At 38.2% G+C, this 19885-nt stretch overlaps 1 long non-coding RNA gene across 1 annotated transcript in view; it reads left to right on the top strand.

Annotated features, from left to right (window-relative positions):
• Nucleotides 1–4347: 4347 nt before the first annotated feature.
• The window catches only part of LOC116650593 (uncharacterized), a 268500-nt gene continuing 252962 nt past the window's right edge, over nucleotides 4348–19885 (top strand). Inside the window, exon 1 of the long non-coding RNA XR_004303596.2 lies at nucleotides 4348–4535. This is a non-coding gene — a long non-coding RNA (uncharacterized lncRNA). The remainder of the gene's footprint in view (nucleotides 4536–19885) is intronic.

Below are 19885 nucleotides of genomic sequence, written 5' to 3'. Positions count from 1 at the left end.
ACATACATACATACATACATTCATACATACATACATACATACATACATACATACATACATGCAAAATTAAATTTATTAGATAAACACGACACTTGTATGTAACACTTCACTTACTAGCCAGGCAAGAAATTCTGCAGGTGCTACTTGAATTTTTGAGAATCGAGGAGGAGAGCTATATTAAAATTATGTTTACTTTTAAATAAACTTCTTCAGCGTTTGGCTAAGTTAACTTAAAAACACACGCACATGCATACGCATATTCATGCGTATATACATGCATACATGTGCACACACATGTTTATACATATATACACACACATAGTTATTAATATATATAAGTATATATATACACATTTATAAAATTATTTTGTTTTAAATACTACTTTTAATTATTAATATAAATATACATACGTGCATATAGACAAACATACATGCATACTGACATGTGTGTATGTATGCAATACACACATACACAAATATATACATATATATACACACATATTTCCTTAAATATGTTCAAAACTTTTAAATTTGCTTTGCGTTTAGTCATCGAAAACATAAGTATGTATGGAATATTTTAGTTTTCCGCACATTTTCCGATTTGGGGAGTGGATTTACCAAATTAAATAAGCACATGTACATTATTTTTAATAGAGAGCTCTGAAAATGATTTAAAAAGTCGACTAATTAGGACATATTGCTGCATATGGAAGGATAACTTTATTCTATGTAGATCCATACAGCGCAGGGTATTGCATAGTTAAGCATGCCTCAAGTCATATGTGAATGTTGTTGTTTTTGTTGACGTTGCGTGTGGCCAGCCGCACAATATGTTGCCGTTCTACATGTAACTTGTTTTTATTTACGCCTCTCACCCGTCCACGTGATTGTTTTGTACATAATCCGCTGGCCAAAAGCCTTTTGCCTTCGCTTTAATATGCTTGAGGCTGGGTCTGGCAGACATTTCGTAACTGTTCGTTCGTTTGCACAAAAGTTATTAAACTTAATGCAGTTTAATTGACCTTTTTCGCAAAAGTTTGCGACGCCTGCCGTTGGCAGGAGCGTTGGCAGCAGCTGTAGCAGCGGTGGCAGCGGGGGCCGATCCTTCGCTCTGACATTGCCAGGACCTCGCTGCTGGCCGGGCATCCTGCCAGCAGGTGCTGAAGTAGAGCCAACGACGTTCTTTGTTTTGTTGCGCACATTATTACTTTTAATTACGGCTTAAACTTATTGACTGGAAATTTTAATATGTTATTTATTTACAATTAACGCCCCAAGAATCCCTCGCGTACAACTGGGCGTATGATTTATGCGATTTGTTGCCACAAATTGTAACTACAATTCTGCGGGGCGTGTGCCGGGTGTGAAAAGGCATGCATTTTGCAACAGTTGGCACCGGGAAATTGTGAGGGAGCGGGTTGAACTCCGCTTGTCAAATGTGACGTCGGTATTTGGTTGAAAATTGAATTGAGCATAATATTATTTATGGGGCTTATTTGATGCGACAGCTTTTTGGCCAATCGCTGGTTGCGTACGAGGGATTGACATTTGCAGCGTAGAATTATGGGTTCGGGTGTGTTAGCTGAATTGCGTCGGTTGTTGCTGTTAATTAGAATTATCGTCAAATATCCATAAAAATAAAAATGTTTGACCCGACGCATGTTCAGCTTACAGACTAAACATTAGGAACTGCAAGGCTGCAATATTCACTAAAGCCTTCCTTTGCCGCAAAATTGATTAATGGGCCGGGGTTTTGAAAAGTTCAAGCTCCAGCTGGCGTAAAACTGTGTTGAAAAATGTGACTCCTATGAAAAATATTCGTAAAAAGCGCATGATGAGAGGTCGCTGGTTCAAACTGAACACAAATTTTAAATTTTACATATGTTTATTTAATTTGTTGTTTTTCATTAAGTAAATAACAATAATAAGCCTGAATGGCTTTAATGCCTGAGCGTCGGACTAACAAGTGAGAGGTTGCCAGTTCAAATTGAACAGATATGTTTGATTTTTTGGTTTATTTAATTTGTTGTTATTAATTAAGAAAACAGCAATAATAAATTTACAACAAGCAAATAAATTAAGAATGAATGGATTATAAGAAAAATAAAACAGAGAATGGCTTTGTATTTGCGGAGTTTGACAGAGCAGAAAAATGTTCTATAAAAGCACAAACGGAGCGTAATGAAATAGTCGTATGATTGCCGTTTGATATGTTGTTAATATTTCATACGTCAGTATGATGGAAATGGTATATGCGAGTTTTGATGATATAATATTCAATAACTTAAAAGTAGTTCATATAGCAACCTGATTCTCAATTTACAACAAAGAACAATTTCAACTGGGTTATTGAGCATTTATCGATTAGAGTTAGCTATCGAATGATGTGCCATTGCATTTTTCAAAAGGCACTTCAAACAACCTTTATTGATTTATATATTCAAGTAACCGATAGAGTTTAAATATCACCCGTCGGCAGCAGTTCTATCCTTGTCTTATTTCCATTAGTGGCACAGTGCGTATACGCAACATTCTTAATGGCAACGCCAGGCGGCATGCTTTTAGCTCTTGCTCTTTTATGCAAGTCATAGTAACAGGCACTTCCTTAGTTTTTCCCTTGTCAACGAGCTGCACTGCACTGCCCAGAACAGAACAGAGAAAAACAGAGAGAGAGAGAGAGGGAGAGAAAATATTCCTCTATTTTGCGCCCCATACATATTTTAATTTGTTAATTACTTAAGCTGCCGTTGCAGCAACTGGCAGTAAATTCATAAACCGAATAGCTACAGCTGCAAAGTAATCAGCATATAGAGCCCAGGCCCAAGCACAAGCGCCCCAAGACTCGGTCGCAGTCGCAGCTTCAGCCTCAGCCTGAGACGCATGCTATTAAGTAAAAAAAAAGTGTTGCCTACGTTAAGGCGACCGAAGCCCGCCGCACCGCACCCTCTGTGGAAGACATCAGAAACATATTAGCAGTCAAGTCAAGTTAAGCAGCGAGCGAGTAGCGCGAGAAGGAAAAAAATTAAACGCCGAGCAGACGGAGCATACACGCACTGCTGGCAACAGGGGCGTATTGCATGTGGCGAGGGGCCTTAAATATATCTGGGGCTTATTATTTGTTGTTGTTAAATATGTACTTTTTATATTTTATATTGCATACATTTTAATATTGTGAGTAGCTACACATTTTTCTTAAATTGAACTGTAAACGATCACTTCAGTTTTGCGACAAGGATTCCTTTAGAATAAATAAATATTGTTCTTTTGCTTTTCTTTTGTATAATTGTCCATAGTCTGCACAGGATCTTCTCTCATAATATCCATTTATTCCCTTTATTTTGCTCAGCCTCTCCTGTCAATTCTGTTCTTCTCTTATGCGCTCTGCACATAAGCGCTTAATGAGTATAAATGAGCTTGATTGCATATTTCAAGGCGCGTGTGTGTGTGCATGTGTGCGTGCGTGTGTGTAGCTCTTATTTAATAGCCTGCATATGGCGTTGTAAAAGTTTTCATTACACAAACAGCAACAGCAGCAGCAACAATAACAACAAAAAGTCAGCGAGATGAGGCAATTTACAAGCTGCAACTTATTGGCCTGACTTTTAAGCGCAGTTAACACGGCGTATGCGTAATGCAGGCAGCCAGACAGCCAGCCCCGTGGCAACTGCAGCCCAATTGAATACAGTTGCTCGTAAAATGCTTAAGCACCTGCTGGCACTACTACAGGTAAAAAGAGAAAGAGCCGTCATCTTCGGTACACCAAAAGCTAAATACCCTTTAAGACGTGTGGTCAAAGGCCACGTTTGTGAGAATATATTCCAACGTTTGGAATAAGACAAACAATTTTTATAACGATTCTTCCCATAATATATTAAAGCCTGCCAGATTTCGACGATAGCCTCAACACTGCAGGACTAGTTTGCACAAAAAGTTGTTGACGTCTCCTTCCATGCGTTACATATATAATGAAAAAATTATAACACCCTCTGTAAGGGTATAATGAACGGCAGAGTCTCCTCGAGTCGAAGTCTGACTCTGACTTTGAATGTGTCTACACTTAACGCTAATTTGCCGTTTTACCGTCGAATGATTTTTGAACGTAACCTGAAAACGAACGTATTTTTTTTGCACTCTTAATACTCTTTGTCGCGGATAACATTAATTTGCTGTGAAATGTAAATACATAACCGTTAACTTTAACATAAAATTGGCGGCTTAAGCGAAAGCCATGCGATGAATGCGTGCGATAGTTGATCGTGCAATGTTCGCACGATCTGCGATTATCGATAACTTATGGTATTTTTTGTATTTTGAAATAATTTACGGTCTCACTGTGAATTACGCAAGTCACAGGACAGTGTGAAATAAAAAAAAAATAAAGTTTCATTTTATATAAGCTGCCTTGCAATATAATTAATAATAATTCTAATCAGAAGTGTGTAAAGTGAAGTGCCTGTGATTCTAGTTACGCGTTATACGTTAAACGGCTGATGTTAATAAATCTCAGCTGATTTGTGTGCCGCCAAACATCTGCAGTAAGTGCAATTGGTTTTTTATATATTTTTATATGTATGTATTTGCAAGTGTATCAAAACTTCGTTAGCTAGTGCGATGGCAAATGGGATACATATGTAGTTATAGAGCGCCGCAAACGCAGTTTGAAACTCACGCCCTTTGCCGAGCAATTTTTTGGGTAAAATTTCATCTGCGGTTGATTTTGATTGTGAAAGGATTTGCCAAATTGCTGTTTGCAACGGTGCGGCAAAAAATCAAAGGGATTTTACAATACCCAATACATTCTTGCATGTATGAGCGCGCGCCCGTCTCTTTCTCTCTCTGTGTGTGCGTGTGTGTGTGTGTGTGTGTGTGGTTGTTGTGGCCTGAGTGCTGCGTTGTGGGTGTGCGGCTTGTGGTTCCTGTGCCGGCGCCGTCTCACAATGGGCCACACAACTCCTCCAATTTGCAGTTTGCCCCCTGCCACTCTTACGCTCTCTCAGCTCGCTCGCTGCCGCCGCCTCATCCCGCTTGCTTGTTGCCAATGCGTTTAAACAACAGTTTAACGGCAGTTTGCCTGCCTTTTGTTATTGGTGAGGCTTTCGCTTCTGCATTTTGCCTTTGCTCATCGATGTGGTATTTTTTTTTCTCTCTGCGATTTATGGAAATTGTGCAATATTTTCAAATGGGCTTGGGCTGGGCGGTCACTTGGAACATTTTGTTATTTTCTGCTCTCTTTCTCTTTTTCTTTATATATTTTGTTTTGTTTATTGGTCACTAGTTTTGAATATCTGTGTTAGCTCTTGCCGAATATCCAGGCTTAGCTTTTTCCAATTTATTTCATAATTTTTGGCAAGCCATCCAAAGGAAGATATTGCAGTGAACACAATGAAGGTGTTAACATAAGACCCAAAACAAAAAAAAAAAACATCTTAAATTATTTAAAAAGTTAAGGGTCAGTCTATCGAGCGTTTAGCTTTAAGTCGGATAAACTTAATTTGTGGTTTTTGATTGAAACTTTGGCTAGCTTTCAGTTTTTTTTTTAGTTTGCCTTTAGAATAAATAAGACTTGCCTGGGTAATTTTCAAATAACTTTATTGAAGATTTACCTTATATCATGTTATTATATTTGAAATATATTCAATTAATATCCATGCCAAGAGCTCTGGGTCCTTGGCATAAACATTCTGTTGAATTCAGTTTACTTCACAAGTGCATTTTTTATTAAGACCAGAATCCACTGAATGATTGAATTGAGTAAACAGTTTTCAGCAAATATATGTAAAAGTCTGAAGAAAGCATCGCCGACACCATTAAGTAGATATATTCAAATTCAGCATCAACAAATAAGTTGATCATAGATCCATGTCCGTTTGTGGGAACTTTTCGATCTCAGAGAGTACAACAGCTATGTCCTGAAAGGTTGTTTAAGATTGTAAAATATATCAAGGGGTTTATCAAGAATTGATTTCCTAAAGCTAAGGAATGAAGAAGCTGGAATATTTGTAACGACAGCTCGGCGCTGGGCGCAGGGTATCTGCCAGTCAGGCACTTCCGATTGGTGTACGCTTGTGTCTCTATGGTGTAAAAGGTTTAAAAATGTAAATATTTACTTTTGGTTTTTATAATGGATTCTTTATATATTTCAGCATTTTCATAATCTGCGATTAATTTTTCAATATTCTATCGTCGTATTTTTCACTGGCAGCCAACAGTGCGTAATTCGCCTTTGTTTGAATTCCTCTGAACTATAATAAAATTGTCGGTTTCATTGTTCTGGCATGAAATTGCACTTTATTAAATCTGCGTTTTTATTTGTACAATTGCCACGCCCACATAATTGTGGGCGCAGCCGAGCAGCCAACGAGCGGCAGTTAGTTATTAATTTTTAATGCGTGCGCATTTCATGTAATTATGAGCAACAAATACTTTTGCAACCGCCCCCGCCCCTGCCTCCTGCCCCAGCCTCCTGGCCCAGCTCCTGGCCTGAGCGGCTGTTGCTCAAGTTATTTGTTTGGCCTTTGGCAATGAATTGTGCAAGAAAGAAACGATAACGTTATTGGCTGCATTCCTTTTGTTCTTCGCTTTATGTCCTGTGCCATCCGCAAAGTCAAAGCCATTTTTAATAAATGTGTGTGCGCAGCAATGTTTACGAAAGGCAAGAAAGTCTAAGATAGTTATGAGCCTGAAATTCCATTAATTTTCAAGCTATTTTACAGGCAGTTTTCTTTGTAAATTAGTTTTAATTAAGTTTCAGGGTTCCTTTAGATTATAAGGCCTTATTTTCTTAGCGATTTATCGGTTATCGATTTAAATAATGTATCACAATGTAACTTGATAGTTCGAACTGGAAATCAACAACTTTTTTTCCTATATTTCTATGGTTTTTCAGATATAGGCATACTTGTCCAGATACTTTTGTTCCTCCTTCTGACATAGTTAGGCACAAAGCATAATTATTATACGCTTAATAAAAATGAAATATTGAAAGCTTATAACAAAAGCGAGAACACGAATAAAGAGAGATGGAGAGAGGGGCACAGCGTGTAAGAGAAAGAGAAGTAAAGCAGCTGTTTTCATTTTAAGTTTTAAGCTACTTTGCTGTGGTTCCTCCAGTTGGCCAACTAACGCCATTAGCTGGGCCATTGAGCGCTTTGTTGGCTTTCAATAAAAATTTCCATTAAAATGGCCCCATTCTCAGTTTTGTCGTCGGCGTCGTCGTCGTCGTCGTTTGCTGCATCGCATAAAATGCGTGTGCATATTGCCAACTTGCAACTTGCCGCTGCTGCTGTTGCTGCTGCTGTTCCCGTTTGGTAACTGGGCAGTAAATTTTAACTATTGCCAGGCCGATGACTATCCACTGCCGGTTCTTCAGCCCGCCTAGTGCTCTGCCGCAGTTAGACAGATAAATGGCGGCTAGTTTTGCGTTTGCATGGCTAATGGAAATTTGCATCTAGTCGACGGCGTGCACAAAGTGCGCTAAGCGTTTTTTCAGCATTTCCATACCCTTTATTCAGCAAAAAGGGTTTCGATGGCTTAAGTGCAATGTTTCTAACTATCAGAGTAAGAAAATATAAATATTTTATTATATTCAAATTTAAATTTTTGCGATAGTTCTCTACATTAATCGATAAATATCGACTTTGTCCAATAGTTCTAATGGACAGATGAAAGAATGCCCGATAAATGATGAATTAGTGAGTTAAGCTTGCAAAATATAAGAGTCTGAGACTTAAATTTTGGTATATATATTTTTTTTTTGTATATTCAAACTTAAATTTGTACAATAGTACAATATTAATCGATAAATATCGATTTTCAGGAATATTTTGAAGACTACAAAAGCCAAGTTCAAATGGGTTCTCGTGTAATGTAAAATGATTACATATTTTGCACTTTTGAGGTCCTAGTCGTTCATTCCCATTTTTAATATGTTTGCGAGGGTATTCAAGTCCAGAACATTTCAACTGAATGCACTCATTGTCTAAGCTAGTATACAGTTCTGTTTCCATGCTCACTTTCGTTCAGTCTATGCTAAATAAAATCCCATTTCAAGACTTCATTTTGAAGTTTTGCGTGATTTGGCAAATTCACATGTTTTTGTGAATCAATTTCGCAAAGCGAGGTGAAATGAAAAGTTATTCTTCTTGTTTTATTTCTCTAAAAGTCATTTATGAAAAATTAGCTTGCACGTTTTCGCTTTGCAGCCTTGTTCTGGTTATTTAATTGGGTTATTTCACAGAATTTATTTAAATTTGTAAGTTTTCATATATTATAGGAGCTTTCGAACTTCGTTGTGGCCGAACTTAAAATGTTATTTGGCCACTTTGCTGGGCAGATATACGAATACTGTTCGCATTGACTGTTGTTCAATGTGTGTATAAATCTTAATTATGTACAATGCACATTTTCTAATTGACTACACAAACACACACACACACACGTACACACATACACGACGATGTACGCCCAGGCGGTTGCATATTACGTATACGTTATGTCAATTATGTAAGAAAAGTAGCCGCCTGGCCATTTGGCGTTGGATTTTTGTTATGGCTTGGGCCCAACGCTGGCGCGTAATTTGTTTACCAGTTGCGACTGCTGACTATTGAGAGCTGAGAGCTCCTGCAGTGGAAAATGGGCGAGCAACCAACTGTTAAATTTACTATTATACGGGCTATTATCCTGCTAGCGAATGCTCCTGGCTTTCATTATAATGCGTTCGCCCCGTTGGCCATATATAGGCAGATTTTTGGTTGGGTAGGCGTGGCTGGAGCTGCAATTGTCTGTCTGGATGTCTGTCTGTCTGTCTGTCTGTGCGTCTGGTTGGTTGGCTGGCGCAAAGTTTATGTGCACATATGAGCTTTTAATTGCAATTTAATGGCCGGTCATTTATTATCTAGCGGCGACAACAACAACAACAACAACGACAACCACGACACAAGCGACATTGTCCTGGCTGTGCGAAAAAGGCTTGCAACTTTTCATTGCGCCTTACGTAAGGGTTTGTATATAGCACTCTCTTACTTTCTATAAATGTGCATACATAGTATCTACAAATACATAAGGTTGCCTTTTAGCTTATTTTTGGCTAGTTGTTATCCAGAATATAATATCAACAACAAAGTTATAGAGAAATTTGTAAGGTTAAGAAAAGTCAGTTAAATAATTAATTAATGCTTCAGTTAAATATTCATACGGCTTGCAGATAGCGAAGCTCGTTATGGCTGAGTTTGGTTAAGTTATCTTGAAAACAAGAAACATTTACTTTGCTTAAGAGGTTTATTCTAAAGTAGTCCGATATTTGTAAGACTCAGCTCATATTTATGAAGCATATTAAAATCTTGTGAATATCAAGTTAGCTACAAATATCTTGAAAAACAAAAGATTTGTTCAAACAAGTAATCTACATGTGCATAAAAATATTCATGAGCTCGGCCAAATCATAATTTTAGGTAGAACCTAGGTCTGTAGCGCTTGGCTTTCTACTTGAATGGAAAGTGACTGTTTGGTTCAAGCGATTGCATGAAATTGTTTCATGAATAACAATCCCGAACAACACATGACATTTTTCACCGGCTCATTTGATATTCATTATGCAGAACACCCTAAACACAGGCCATAAACACATTCATATATGTATGATTAGGCCTTCAACCGTTTTGAACTCGTATTCATTTGACTTTTTGACGCAATTAAAATGCGCTAACATGCAAAACAAAAATATTTTTCCGCATTTTGCTATTTAAACTGGCAATTTACTGGATGGGTTTAGGCGAGGTCCTTATACATCTATGTAGCATATAGTTATAGGGAGTTTCCATTGTTTGACACATTAAAATGTCGCTTTTCTCATTTGAGTCGCGTGCGGCTTTCAGTTTACATTTCAATTAAAGTTACATAACCCCAAACAAGCAATAACAACAATGTCATGGCGGTTGCGTGTGGTCGTCGGTAGAGGGGGGTGGAGTGAGTGGTGCAGCGGGGGTAGTTGGGCGTTTTAACCCCTCCATGCAGATGCCGTGATTTTAGCTTGGCATAAAAGTCAATTTCATGCATATTTCATCATTCGTGTGCGTCGCGTGACACGCACACACACACACACACAGTCACACCTACACCTACACCTACGCCCCTTGGCAGGCCACGCCCACGGACACCATACCTGCCCCTACCGCTTCAGCGGACCCGCAGCTTTTCAATATTTCATGAGTATTGGCTCTATGGCTGGCATAATCAAACGGTCCCTTAAATATTACACTAGACAACAAAATATTTAATTAAAATTATCCTGGGGATGGAGAATTTAGGATAAACCTGAAAATTTAAGGAAATTCCCAAAAAAATAATGTTATTTTTAAATGTATTAAATTGCTGTCCTTGGGGAATTGGAACTCGGCAAGGAATGGATCCGAAGTATTCAAGGGATTCCTATACAATTGCAAGTTTTATTTTGCTTAAGAATTAAAAGTTAACTGTACTCAAGCTGTATCCAGCTCTTTCCAAGTTCAGTCTTCCGAACAGTACGCGAATAATCGAAAAATTAGCTTTTGTATGAGGAATCTAATTGTTTTGCACGATATCTGGGCCAAAGCTTATATCTATTCATCAAATAACGCTGTTGTATGTAGCCTAATCCTAAAGGCCTAAGAGATTTGCCAAAAAAAACCTGATTTCGATATTTCAAAGATAAGATCTTTGGGTCTCTACAATATACATAAAACATAAAACATATCATAATAAGTTTAAATAAATTTTCAATATTGAAATTCTTAAAAAAAAAGGCGAGCGTTTGTTGTATAGTGTTTTTCATGAGCGAAACACACGCATACATATGCAAATGAACGCACACACATGCACGGCAAACAGGCAGCGAGCTGAAGTTATTTTTGCATATATGTATGTACATATATATGGATGCAGTATTCGGTTTATTAGATTCGTACAAAGGCACACAATATGTTGGTTTGTCTATTTGCCTGTCTGTCTATTTGCCCGACTCTACAATTGTGTGTGCGTGTGCGTGTGTGATTGTGAATGTGTGTGGATATGCATGTATGTATGTGTTTGTGTGTGCTGCGGGCACTCGCCCACTCGCGCACACACTCTCGCCCGCTGTTTTACTGTGGGCAAATTCAATTATTTGCCGCTGATATCGTCGTTTGTTTTTTGTGCGCCGCTTTTGTATTCATATTTATTGTACGGCATTTTAAATTGGTATATTTACATTGCTAATTTACACACACACACACACACACACACATACAGTTGCAGAGAGTGCTGTGTGTGCGGCTCGTTGCATTTTGTTAGCATTTGGCAGGGCGAAATTCGTATTCGTATTTTAATATTCGGCATTCGATAGCAAAGCGAAGCAATTAATTGACAAAGTTCATTTTTGGTTACTCTTTTGGCCCGTATGCCTGCCAGACAGAGATAGAGCATGCGTAGCGTAAGCGAGAGAGCAAGAGCAAGAGAGATAGCAGAAGATATAGATCTAAATGCATTGCAATATTTAAACAATGCTCTCATGGTGTTTTTTTTTGCTGTGGTTAGCCACGTTTTCGTCTCAGTTTTGCCCATAATGTGTGCATGCCTGTGTGTGTGCGTGTGTGTGTGTGTGTGTGTGTATAAATGTGTGTGTTTTTGTGTTTGGTTTTGTATGTGGCATGTGACTGTCAATTGGTTGTGTAATGAAAGCCTATTTAAAACTGCCAACCAGGCACTATTCGCATTAGGCACTCTGCCTCCCAATCGGACTAATTTTCAATTTGTGCTTTGCAACGCATCTGTTTTGATTTTCCATCTGCATATATCTGTGTGTGTGCGTGTTGATATTGTTTTCCAAATATGTCCGAGTTTTGTATCCCTTTGAACGACACACTGAGGCAAAAATGGAAAATGTTAAAATAAACACAGCTGGTGTAAAGTCACAATATATGATTATGTTTATAAAAGCGACTGAATTGCCTTAACATATATTATTATATATATATATATTTATATAAATAAACATACATGTAAATATACACTTACCGACTATTATTCTGTTGCCATGTATTTTTAGAATCTAGATTGTATTTTATCGGCAATAAGAGGGAGACAAAGAAGACTATGAGCAGAGATAAGATTTAAATTGGCAACTCTTTAAATAACATACATTCAAACAATACAACACTCAAAAGAAATGCTTAAAAGCTTGTAAGGCTTAATTGAATTTATGAGAATCGCATAGTAGGGCAGTTCTAAAAAGTAGAAAGGGCTGTTGCAAGGAATTTAGTTTAAATGCTAAAAGAAAGTACTCCAAATATATTAAAGGGATTCGCAATCCTTAAGGCTTGCAACGGTTTCTTATGTTACGTTGAGCCAATTGGTTGCTCGCTTTTTCGTCCTTTCGCCTTTTGTCATGCAAAAAATAGATATCATTTATCTATTAATTATCCGGACATGCACACCCAGCGATAAGTCCAATATTTGCACGTTCCCAGTTCCTAAAATCGTTTAGCCAACCGTCTGGCTACACTTTTTATAACGCCCATTTATATCTTTGGGGGTGTATATATTTTTTTGCTGCTCGTTTCTTGTTCATCGTTAATTACCCTATAATTTTGCACATGACGCGACTTTACAAAGCATTTTTATAATAATTTTTTGCGTGTGGCTGTCGTTGACGCGCCCTTTAAAAATGGCAAGAAAAAAAGGACGCCTTGTCGCTGCGCCACTAATGACTGCGTTCTTATACCTATACCCATTAGACAATTTAGATAAAGGATATAACAAGGAAGACATAGCCATAGCATTGTTTATGATTTCTATATACATTTTATTTTGCAATAGAGCACATAAAAAGTGCTTGAAAACCTATGAGACTTAAATTCATGAGAATCGCATCGACTCTGCAAAATGTCTTTGTATTCGTTTGAGGCGCAGCGGAATATAAACTTAATGCGACTTTAATTAATGAGAATCGCATACTAAGGCAACTTGGCAAACTGCCTTTGTATTCGTTTGCAGCGAAAAGTCTATCTTCTTTAAATTTAAATAAATATGACGACCTTCATGCTTGGTTGCATTTCATTTGAACAGCGTGTCTGCTAGTCGAGCATACTAGTCTATAGCATATTTGCTTATTTTCCATGAAGCTGTTACTTTGTTGAATGCTACATCGTAGACGTAAAGACGAAGATGTTGCTCTGTGGGCATGTCGAAGGGAGCCGGGGCGACACCTCATGCAGATTTGCGCAGTGTCGGGGCTCAGTCAGGACATTTTGGGTTTCATTTTGTGCGCCAATGAGCGGATCAATCAACGTGTCAAATCGTCCTGAAACGTCGCGACGTTGATTTTAATGCTAGCGCTTCCTAGCCCCCACTGCCAGCCAGCCAGGCAGTACGTATATGCCTTTAGGTTTGAGGTTTACATGCGCACGTGATATCCGCCAAGAAACACGCTTTAACAAATTACCAGCGGCATTTCGTTAGTTAACGTTTGGGAACCTGTGTCAAAAATTTGCCAACGTATATAGAAATACAAATAGGATGTTTCCCTCTCTATCTTGCTCTCTGTCTCTGCCGTAGAGTCTCAGCCAACAAAGCTAACAACTTAAGAGCCCTTGATTGACATTCAATTGAAAATTACCTAAGCCATTGTGTCAATCAAGGCAGCCACATAACAAATCAAATACCTGGCCTTGATCTCACCTGACATATAGTATATCAAAATATGCCATTGTCTGACTTCAGCTTCCTTTGGCTCTTTGTAGCGTTTCCGGTACCCGCAACGAAATTCAATTGAGGTGTCAGTTTGTAAATTTAATTTGCCTGTCGCACTCTCTTGACTTGACTTTTCGTGCTTTTTTAAAGCGCTAATCGTTGCGTTTCTTGACATTGATGAATGGGACAGAAAATATATAAATTACAAGAAATTGAATATCGCCGCATTTATATTAATAATAGAAATAAGCGTTGAAAAGCAAACAGAAAACTAGCGTCAGCAAAGGGCGTTTGCTCTTAATGTGGCTGTCTGATTTAAAATTAATTCAGATATTCATGATGAAAAAGTTTGAAAATTCGGATATCTTAATAAGTATATCTTTGAATATTGCAATTTGATGCATGTTAATACAATTAAACTTGATTGACTACAATGAAACTGCTCTACATATAAAACTGTTTGAGCTGACTGAATAACTAAACGACTGACTGACTGACTGATTGACTGACTGACTGACTGATTGACTGACTGACTGACTGAATGACTGATTGGTGATCAACGCACAGCCCGTGAAAGCTAGGAGGTTGAACGTTTTTTTTACCATCTCATAGGCTTCACACTCATTTACAAAGATCTTTGTTCATATATATTTGGGAAGGGCTTACACTTTTCGAAAAGTCCCTCAAGGTTTTTTATTCAATTTTATCTAATAAGTTTTCAGACTTTTCACAAAATAAAGCTTTAAGATTTTCTCCAAAAGACTAACATGGGGAAAACATTGATTGTTTCCAATCTTTGGTTCTTTTTTAGAGGACTTGAAACTTTTTTATGTAAAATATAACTTCAGACGTAAAGTTGAAGAAAGTACAAGCTCACACGCGGATAATGTGGCGAAAATTCATGTCTAATATTGTATATATAAATACCAAAAATTAAGATTTCTTTTCCCCAATTTAAATAAAGATTATCAGACTCTTGATGAGCTATAAATTGTAATGAAACTAGCTGAATGTTATTTACTTTAAATCTTTGAATAAACAAATTTGAGGATTGGTCAAAATATTTATATTCTTTAATATTTATGGTAATTTTGTTCACATGCTGACAAGTAAGATTCTTTGGAATCGCTTGAGAATTATGCGAAAACAATGAAATTAACGAACCAAACACGAATAAGAAAATCGCGACGCAGAGAAGACGACTAAAAACAAAATAAAAAAAAAAAGAATAAAACAAGTGAAGGGAAAGCAAATAATGCGACTGCCAAGTGAGGGGTTAGGGGCATGTGGAAATGCTCAGAAAAGCGTAAAATCAAAGCAACCTGCAACGCGCACAGATGGTTCCATAATTAAATAAGCATTGCGCGAGACAGAGAAAGAGAGAGAGAGAGAGAGAGAGAGAGAGAGAGAGGGAGAGAGAGCGGGGCGAAATATGGCGGCAAATGCTGACACCATGTTGAAATCCTGAAGCGTTCCCCTTCCAGCTAAAAAGCTCTGTAGACGCGCCTCGCACTCACTCATTTTGCCATTTAACTAATTGGTAATTTCGTTTCGGGCTGCCCTTCCACAATTGATTTCGGTTTGTGTCAGCGACGATTGACAGCCCGTATTCATCCAGCCAGCATCCTGTTCAGTGTCCTGGCACGTCAAACACTTCAGGTGTCTTCCTGTCTTCCTGTGTGCCCGCGCCGGTGCACACTTTTTCACGCGCTCTTTAGCCTATTTCCGTGCTGTGCGAGTGGCCCTTCCGGGCGCAGACCAACCAGCTAGTCAGCCATCGAGCCATTGAGCCAGTCAGCCAGACTTGCTCTTATATTCGTTAGCGAGCAGCACTTGGGTCCTGCTTGGTCCTGCCGCGCGCATGCTAATAAGTAAATCCAGCGATCCAATCCAAAGAATAAATATTTGACAAACGCACGCTTGGCGGGGATGGGGCGTGGGTTGGGTTTGAGTGTCCCTCCTCCATTGGAATGTAAGTATAATAAATGCGATTTTGAATTTGAGGCTAACATTGTTTGGGGGTTGGTCCTGGCGTTTGTCCTGGCGTCGTCTGCTACGTGCCACTTGTTTAAATTCAGCGTCAAAATCGTTTTATTTGCCAATATTTCATTGTGTTGGCGAGTGGCTGGCTCGCGAGTTGCGTCCTTCGCATCCAGCCTCCTCTTTTCCACTTTATTAATGGTGTTGGTTTTCGGATTATTTAACGGTGTATTATTTTATTATTTATTTTTGCATTAATTTTTGATGAGTAAAGCATTCCGAACGACGACCGACCAGCGACCAGAAATCGACTACAAAAACTTTTCGAACAATGTTTATAAAGCCAATCAAGGCTGCGTGGAAAAGGGGCGGCGGGTGGCCTGGGGATCCGGGCGATAGATCCCCAAGCCTTTTCGTTAAGTACTAATGGGTTAAAGCCAGGCCGAAATTTGGCGATTTGTTTTTACAAATTATATATTGCCATAAAATGTAATTTCATCGATTTTTGCTCTTGTTTCGAAATTGAAGTTTAAATTGAATATTGGACAGCTGCCTTATTATTTATGCGTTAGTTATATAAAAGGGGGAAAAATTGGCATAGGGGTGAAATGGAGTGGGAACTTACGTGCGACAGCTGGCAATTGAAACCCTATTCGAAGCGTAATGGAATATTTAAATTGTGGCCTTTTAAAGGGGGAAAAACGTAAACTAATTAAAGTTTTGGTATCCTTAAGTCGACTTAGGTAACACATTCAGCTATTTTGTTCTTAGCTATATGTAATATTCATTATTCTTCATGGTCGTTAAAATGAATCTAATGAATTTCAATGAGACCTTTTTGGTAATAAATAAGAATTGCAAGTAAAGTCGCACATGTTAAATAACCACTAGCACAGAAATTCTGCAGGTTGTCTATGTACTTATTCGAAATCGACTCTAGTATTGACACAATAAACTTATTGAGAATTACAAGCGTTCAGCAATGGCCATGGCAAAACGAGTGAAAGTCGTTTCACTTGTGACAAACCAAGCCCACGCTGAGTTACTCCTGATCTACCTAGAATTGAGACATTTTCATATTCAATGATGTCTGTACTTGCTTCATCGCATATGTATAAAAACCTGTTTGAGTAAGTTCCAGCTGCATCAGCATTAGCTAACACATTCTAATGCAACACACACATTCACACAGAAACTTGCATACACAAGTTCACTGCCAAGGCGCCTTGTCAAAGTGTTCGCTCATTAGCGAGGCCAATGTCAAAGGCTACGTGTCGCATAGGATTTCGCAGCCCAACTCCGCCCCCCCTTTTTTTTGGCACGTCTAAATTTAAGTTTCTGGTACTGGGGCTGGCACAAATTTTTTTTACCAGGTGCTCCCCACACACCGTCAGACGCTATTCTAACTTAGCTTCTGTTTACCAACTGTCTGCCCCAAAAATATTAAAAAAATGAGATGCCATTTTTTTTGCTGCTGCTGCTGCTGCTTGCGCTCGCTTCATGCGCTGTCATCTTATCATTTTTCTCACAGCCGAAAAAGTTGGCAGAGCACACGCCGAGCGTTACGCGGAGGGGTTAAAATTTGATCAAAGTTCAAAGGCAAAGGCACAGGCTAAGGCTAAGAAAAAATAACATGCACATGTGAATGTGTCTGTACATGCAAATTGGCTGGCGCAAATTACGACATATGCAAAAAGGGTCCCAAGAGAGGGAATGGACCGGGGGGTGATATGGTAACTGAGAAATTGAGAAATTGAGGGGAGCACTTCTCTCCATGTTTGCCAATTTAGACACACTTTGGCAAATTTGATTAAAATCTCACAACTTTTTTGGGGCAAAAGTGCACGATAATTTTTACATCTAATTTGTGCAAACTTCGCGCACACGTTTAAGTAAAGGAGAAGTAAATAAAAAATATGTAATTTCTAATAGCCGAAACTCAAATGCTCTTCAACTGTGCCATAAGTAAAGTGTGTAAATAAGTATATCTTACTTGTTACATTATATGAATTAAGATAGCAACATATGTTAGAAAACTTAAGTCAGCAATGTAAGCTTTTACTCAATCTTTTGAGATTCGCAAAGAAAGGTTATTTTTTTAAAATAGGAATACAACAAAAAGCGAAACCGAATAAATGAAATAAGTCAGAGCCAGAGAGTAAGATAGAGAACGACACAGAGAGGGTGTTAATGGAAAAAGTTAAATATATATTACGGAAAGGGTGGCATAAACTATAAATAGGTATATCAAGATCTCAATTATATTAACACACCTTCTTCTTCTTGCTCAACAAGGAGAAACAGCTATTGAAATGCATTGAAATAAAGTTCGATAAGTCAATAGAAAAGAAGATTGTAATTATGACCCTTAGTGACTGCTTGCTGGAATGCTGCTCGGTAATAAAGCTTTTGTTCTTTATTGTCTCATTCTGAAGAGTTTAACTCATTGCGTGGGTATATAAAAATTTCTTATTTGCTGTCAACTTAATTTGTCACAGAACGCAAAGTCGTTTTCAGGACTCGGAAGAAAACAATTCATGTTATAAAAATTACACACAAAGAGTAGTTGCAGAAAGAGAAAGGCACACAAAACTGGTGAAAGAGCGAGCGAGCGTAGCACAAAAAATAAAATGGGATTTTGTTTTTTTCATTTTTTGCAATACGTATGCAAAAATATATATAATGGAGTGGGGGAGGGGGGGGTTTGGGTCGACATTTGAAGGAGCTAGCTCCAGCGAGCGCAGCTCCTGTGCCACTTAAACTCCGCTGCGTGAGGACTTTGTTCTGTTCTGCGATTTCTCATTCTTGGCAAGGAGTTGGCATTTTACTTTTCTACTTTGTGGCTTACTTGCCTTTTAGCTTTGGCCATTTCGGCCCGTTCTTGTTGTTGCTGTTGACTGTTTTTAATAAAAGGCAACAGCAAGAAAAAAGAAATATAATAATAAAAAGCGCATAGTTATAAATTTAGTAAGGCGCAGTCAAAGCGCATTGTTTGGTGGCCCTGCGTGGGCTGCGTGTGGAGTGCGGGAAATTGGGTTTTATAGAGTTATGCATTTAAGCAGCACTGGGTACGGGGTGTTTTGAACGCTGCACGCAACTTAACCGTTAGCTGTCTTCAAGTTGGGCGAGTCATAAAGGTAAAATCATAAACAACTGGGTCTGGCCCGGAGTCTAGACGCTGACTGCACGGCACTTCCTGGTAAGCCACCGGGATCTTTCACCTTCAACGTAATTGTATAAAGTTGTAATAAAAATAATTCAAAGTTTTGTAATGGCAATGAATCGTTGAGCTCGCAAACGGCTTCTGCTTGTTAGCCAAGCCTAAACTTTGTCAGGCATTCGAATTAATCACAGTTTTTCATAGAGATTTAGAATTTAGATTGGCATTGCTTTAAGTGTTGCCTTTTTATTTACTTTATTTTGGTCATATCACATTTTTTTCATCTAACAAATGTTTTCAATGATTATTGATTTTCTCAAACTTGAAATGTTGGCCTTTTGTTTTTAGTCCCAACCCCTGTGCCATTTACCATCGCCAAAACTAAGCCACCCTATAGAGTTTCAGTCAAGTGTAGAGCATAAAAAGAAGCTGGTAAATTTACAATTGGATTGCCTTGGCAATCATAAGTGTAACCACAATATGAACAAGCCCGAAAGTATGCAACGAATTTCCTTTCTCTGGCTTTGTTCACACACACAAACGCAATTGCGGCAAATATTGGAGATTGAAAGATTGCATTACACTTTAGTCTTGTTTTTAGCTTAATGGGATTTGCGTCTGGGCATCATATTTAAAGTTTTGTATTAAGCCTTAGGCAGCTTTGAACGTGACAAAATATAGCAAGCATACAGAAGCTCACAACAGCTATGAAAACACATTAAAGCTTTGGCTGAAAGTGTAAAAGCTTATTTTTGCGAAATATTTCAAATTTAATAAAGATTAAGCTGAATCCGCGAAAGCTCACTTGAGCAAAATCGAGCAGGATTAAAAGCGCGCGAAAGCTTTTGCATTAAAGTGTTGAAAGCACATTAAAGCCTTGGCTTAATACGATTTATTTAACTCTCGGCTTATCTCTCTCTCTCTCTCACTTTCTTTATGTTTTTCTATCTAACACGAAATTGTATATGCATTGGCCCAAAGCAGCTGAAGTCCTAAATGGATATATAAAAAATGCATAGATAAATTAATGAATCAGCTGCATAC

Source organism: Drosophila virilis, chromosome 3 (assembly GCF_030788295.1).
Source record: "Drosophila virilis strain 15010-1051.87 chromosome 3, Dvir_AGI_RSII-ME, whole genome shotgun sequence".
Lineage (NCBI taxonomy): Eukaryota > Metazoa > Arthropoda > Insecta > Diptera > Drosophilidae > Drosophila > Drosophila virilis.
The sequence above is the reverse complement of the archived record's forward strand: the minus strand, read 5'-3'. Positions and strand labels throughout refer to the sequence as shown.